Below are 5,797 nucleotides of genomic sequence, written 5' to 3'. Positions count from 1 at the left end.
TATTGGCGTGCCACGCCCAGCTCCTGGCGTGCCACGCCCAGCTCTTGGCGTGCCACGCCAGTGCATTTTTGTGGCGTTTGCTTCAAGTGGCACGCCAGTTTCACACGCCCAGCTTCTTGTTTGTCTTCCACCCAATTTTTGATGCTTTTCTCACCTGAAATTCAGCACAACTCATCTCAAAGTGGTGTACCATGATATTCATCAAATAATACATGAATTGTACTGATCAAACAAGATTTATGCTCTTTTATGGTCTTCTTTATGTAAGAAAGAAGGGTAGATGATGCAAGTCATCAGACGCCGACCTGCTTGGTATTGATCCCGGACTAATGTGCCACAAGTTAGTCGTATATCCAAGGTCTTGGCCAGTACAGCAAGAACGTAGGAAGCTCGGTCCAGAAAGGTCGCAAGCTGTAGGGTAGCGTTTGTTTTGAGGTACTGAGACAGAGACTGAGAGACTGAGATTCAGTATCGTGTTTGTTAGTTCAGAGACTGGTACTAAAATTTCTGTCTCTGTCTCTAAAATTTCAGTATTTCAGTACCTCCAAAAAGTAGGGACACAGGGGACTGAAATTTTTAGAGATGGAGACTGAAACTTTAATAACATTTTATACCTAAAATACTTTCATTTCAATTAATTAATTCCAATTTTATCCTTTGTGCAAATTAAATTAGAGTTTCATTCTTATTTCAATTTCTGTCTCCGATTTTGCACCAAACAGAATACTGAGATTTATTTCAATCCCTGTCTCTTAGTCTCTGTCTCTCAATCTCAGTCTTTCTGTCTCTATCTCTCTACCAAATGCTACCTAGAGGAGCAGGTACAGGCCTTGTTGGAGGCAGGGTTCATAAGGGAGGTAAAATACCCATTATGGCTAGCCAATGTGGTGTTGGTCAAAAAGTCAAATGCGAAGTGGCGGATGTGCACCGATTACACCAACCTCAACAAAGCCTGACCAAAAGATCCTTACCCACTCCCGAACATCAACACACTAGTTGACACTTTGGCAGGCTATCAATACCTCTCCTTCATGGACGCTTACTCGGGATGCAACCAGATCCCAATGTATCAACCCTTTTCTGTTTACCAAAAGCTTTCTCTTTTCTGTTTCTCTTTCTCTTGCTTGCTGTAACTTCCCCTTTTCTCTTTATTCTTCTGTTTCGTTTGGCTCGCCTGGGAATTTTGTTTTTCGCGTTTTCACGCTCCTCTCTGTGGTGCCATTGGTGTTTGTTGGTGCTTCACTTTTTCGAAAGGTGATTCCTGGTCTCGCTTCCCATCTTCAACCCCTTCAGCGTTCATCATCTCCTTCTTTTTGCAGGTTGGTTTTCTTCATTCTTTTCGTACGTATATTTGAAAAGTTTTTATCTTTGTTTTGTGAAAGCTTGAATCTTTTCTGCTTTTGTCGTGTATCTGGTCAAATGTGTTCTCTGAGAATTCCTTTGCTATGCATGACTTTTTCGTACTTCCTGCTAGTTAGGGTTTTGACTACTGATATTATCTTCTGATTGTATCTTCATGATTTGCGCCTGTTTTTATCTTTGTTTTGTGAAAGCTTGAATCTTTTCTGCTTTTGTCATGTATCTGGTCAAATGTGTGCTCTGAGAACTCCTTTGCTGTGCATTTCCTTTTCGTGCTTTCTGCTAGTTAGGGTTTTGACTGCTGATATTATCTTCTGATTGTATATTCTCGATTTGCGCCTTTGATGATTTCCCTTTTGAAATGCTGAACCGTCTGACTTTGAGAGAAGGTTGTGCCCTTGATGATTACCTCTTTGCATGTTTAGATGTTTGATATTTTCTAATGATTTTACGATTTTCTTCTCGGAGTGTTGCTTGTTGGAAGAGGGTTATTTTCTTTGCTGAGAGTTTTGTTGGGACATAGCCTTGTAGATTTTTCTGAGTCCTTACTCTGTCACTACCTCCAAAGGATGCCCCTAGACCTTGGGTTGTGTCCTGGGGTTTCCTTTTGCTATTGTGTCTGTTTTCGCCCGAGCTGTTTTCTTTGTTATGCCCGAGTTGTTTATTTAGTAATCCTTCTCTCTTTTTCTTTGCTGTAGGACTAGTTGATCATGTCCTCTCGCAAAAATATTGTTGAGACGTCTTTCAAGATTCCTGAGGGTATGTCCGACTGGTTGGACTCCCTTGTCCTGATGTGTGTTTCCGTAGTTAATTCTGAGTATATCGTGGAGCTTAGAAAACATCACCGGGTCTGTAGTAGTAGGGGTCAGGAGAAAAACTATGAATTGGTGGCGCCTGACTCTAACGAAAGGGTTTGCTTTCCTTCTCTAACCTAGGGGGAACGCCCCTTCTTTTATATGTACGACTTCTTTTTCAGCTAAATGAACATCACCCTTCCTTTCACCTCCTTTGAGACCGACTTGTTATGGTCGTGTAATATAGCTCCATCCCAACTCCATCCGAGCTCATGGGGCTTTATCAAGATCTTTCAGTTGCTTTGCCAAGAATTTGATGTCAAACCTTCTCAAACTCTCTTCCTTTACCTCTTTGTGTTGACCAAACCTGGGACTACCAAAAAGAAAGCTTCTTGGATTTCCTTCAGGTCTGTCCAAGGACAAAAAGTTTTTTCTATGTATGATAAGTCTTTTAGGGATTTTAAGAATTAATTTTTTAAGGTCCGAGCTGTTGAAGGAGCCCGGCCTTTCTTTTTGGATGAGAATGGCGAGCCCAGCTTTCCTTTAGAATGGCAAAAGAATGTAGTGGTGTCTAGGTATACTTGGGAGATGTTGGATGAAATTGAGCAAGCTTTTGTAACTATATTGGAAGAGAATTGGGGGCAGCCTCCCCATCTTGATACAAAGAAATTTTTAGGAAATCGCTCACTTCTCCGAGCTGAGCTGGGTAGGGGTCAACTTCTTTTGTATTTGTTGTTTATTTTGTCGAGTTCATCCCTTTTTTTCAAGTTTATAACTTGGTTTCTTGTGTATTTTCAAAGATGATTAAAAACAATGGCTCCATGAATGCCTTTAAGAAGGCGAGAAAGGCTACAGCAGCCCAGCACATCTCGGCTAAAGTTGTTAGGGAAGGGTCTTCCCAGGTTCCTCCCAAGAAGCATATTTTGAACACTGCTGGACCGAGGAAGATGATTCCTACACCTCAGGTCCGTTTAGTTAATCCCCCCAGACTTCTGCTGCTACCTCTTCTCCCTTTGCCGGCCCTCTTCCAAAAAGACAGAGGACTGTGGTACCTTTTAATCTGGACGCTCCCGACTTTGATGCTGTTGGTTTTGTTGATCAACAAATTGCTCCTTATGGTGTTGTTCCTACTGACGATGTCTCCCTTCTTCATCATTTGGACTTTATCACCCGGAGTAGTATTAAGATGGCACATGTGGGAGTAGCTTTATATCGAACTACCCAAGATGTTCCCATTCATGCAATGAAAGCTTTTATGGAAGAGGCCAAATCAGAGTTCGACAGGATTAAGGGGTTGAAGGAGGAGCTTGAGGTGAAGGTGGCGAAGCTGGAAAAAGAGTTGGAGGGTGAAAAAATTCGGGCTACTACTGTGGTGGCTTCTGTGAAGTTGGTTGAGGACATGGCGCTGAAGCATAAGGAGAACTATGTCTTGACTTATGGTGAGATGGTGGAGCTTAGGAAGAGTTTAGAATCTGCTCGGGCTAACTATGCCGAGCTTCAGGGCCATCTCGTGGGCAGTGTGACTGCTGCTCATGAGAACTTGAAGGATCAGGTCCGAGTTCTTGCTCCCGAGCTCGACCTTTCTCTCTTCAACTTAGATAATATTGTGGAAAATGGGAAGATTGTCCCCGCCCCGGATGAAGATGATGATGATGTCAATCCGCCCCCTGTGCCATCCACCAAGACTTCTGTTGTCCCGACTTCTTCCAAACCTGAAGCCGAGGTCAAACACCCTGATTCGGATCCTGATGTTCATATCCTGAATCGGGTGGATGGGACTGTCGACGCTGTCCCCCTCTAGACTCGTCCTCCTTCACCCCGAAATGCTGCCATTGGGGAGTCTTTGATTCCTTTATAATTTTCTTTGATGTATTTTGGACAGCCCGGTCTGTGAGCTTTTGAACTCTTATTTCTGTAGCTAGTGGTTTATTTGACTTTGGATATTTTAGTTGCTTTTCTTTTAGCAACTTTTATTTTGGAAAAACAAAGTAATTTTTCAAGCTTTTTGGGGTCGACTTCAGGCGGCCTCTTGAGCCTGTTATTATAGCAACTTTGTTTCTTTTGTCATATGCGTGTCTGCATCTTTTTGACACTTTTCTAGAATCTTGAGAGTGTTAGGATCTTGCTATCCGTCCTCTTTTGATTGCCTTTGTGCTTTATTTCCTGCTTTAGTTGAAGCTAGCTTTGTTCAACTAGTCTTCTTCGCATTCTTTCATACAATACTTGTAGATTGATTTTATTGAGGTCCTAGCTTTCTGGGTCCGCCTTGAGTCCCTTATAGCGCATGTCTTTCTGTCGGCCGACTTCTTCATCTCGGTTCGTTCTAAGTTACTTCTGGTAATCCATTTTATTTTGACCTTTGTCAAGTCTCTTTTATGGATTACCTTCTATAACTTTTTGTAGTTTGTTGGGCCTACTTCATCATGTCGGTCCCTTCTAAGTTATTTCTAGTAATCCATTTTATTGGGACCTTTGTCAGGTCTCTTTTATGGATTACTTTCTTATAACTTTTGTAGTTTTTTGGGCCGATTTCATCATGTCGGTCCCTTCTAAGTTATCTCTAGTAATCCATTTTATTTGGACCTTTGTCAAGTCTCTTTTATGGATTACTTTTTATAACTTTTGTAGTTTGTCGGGCCGACTTCATCATGTCGGTTCCTTCTAAGTTATTTCTAGTAATCCTCTTTTTTAGGGCTGGCCAGGCCTCTTTCCAGGGATTACTTTTTAAAACTTTTGTTGTTGTAGTCGACTGGTCCGACTTCTTTATGTCGGTCTGTCTTTAAGTTATTTCTAGCAATCTATTTTTATTGAGGCCTCGTGAGGTCTCTTCCTATGGATTACTTTTTGATAACTTCTTGCATTATTCTGTTTTTGCCACTTTTCATCTTACCGATTTTGTAGAAATTGGGTTTGATCCTCGCTTGGTCAACCTTTGATGAATTTGGTTTTCATCTTTGTTGATCTTTATCGTGATTGAGCAGTAAGTTTGGTTTTCACTTTTTGCCGATCTGTAGCCTTATGATTGGGCGATGAATTTTTTGCATTTCAGATTAATGCGTCTTGATAAAGAGGATTTGTAGAAAATCTAAAAAACTTTATTCAAAATAGAAAATATGCAGATATATACATATGGGTGTTTACCCTTCTAAGTCGGGTAATATTATAGATCTTGGCTTAGTGCCTCGTTAAAAAACCTTTTCAGGAAAAAGAGTGCACCTTGACCTAAGATCTTTGTTACCTCTAACTATAATACCTTCTTAGGTTGCCGGCATGCCACGACCTTGGTAGCTCTCGCTCTTCTAGTTCAGACACCTTGTAGTAGCCTTTTCCCAGTACCTCTGTGACTCGGTAGGGTCCTTTCCAGTTAGCTGTTAGCTTCCCCTCTCCCGGTCGACTTGTTCCGATATCATTTCGGATTAGGATGAGGTCATTGTTGGCAAAGCTTCGCTGTACTACCTTCTGATTGTATCTTGAGGCCATTCGACGTTTTAACGCCTCTTCCTTGATCCGAGCTCTTTCTCGGATTTCTGGAAGTAGATCGAGTTCTTCCCTTTGAAGTTAGAAGTTGGCCTCTTCACTGTAATGGATCACTCTAGGCGATCCTTTTTTGACCTCCACTGGGATCATTGCCTCCATTTCGTAAG

The sequence above is a fragment of the Arachis ipaensis genome, chromosome B04 (genome assembly GCF_000816755.2).
Source record: "Arachis ipaensis cultivar K30076 chromosome B04, Araip1.1, whole genome shotgun sequence".
Taxonomy (NCBI): domain Eukaryota; kingdom Viridiplantae; phylum Streptophyta; class Magnoliopsida; order Fabales; family Fabaceae; genus Arachis; species Arachis ipaensis.
The sequence above is the reverse complement of the archived record's forward strand: the minus strand, read 5'-3'. Positions refer to the sequence as shown.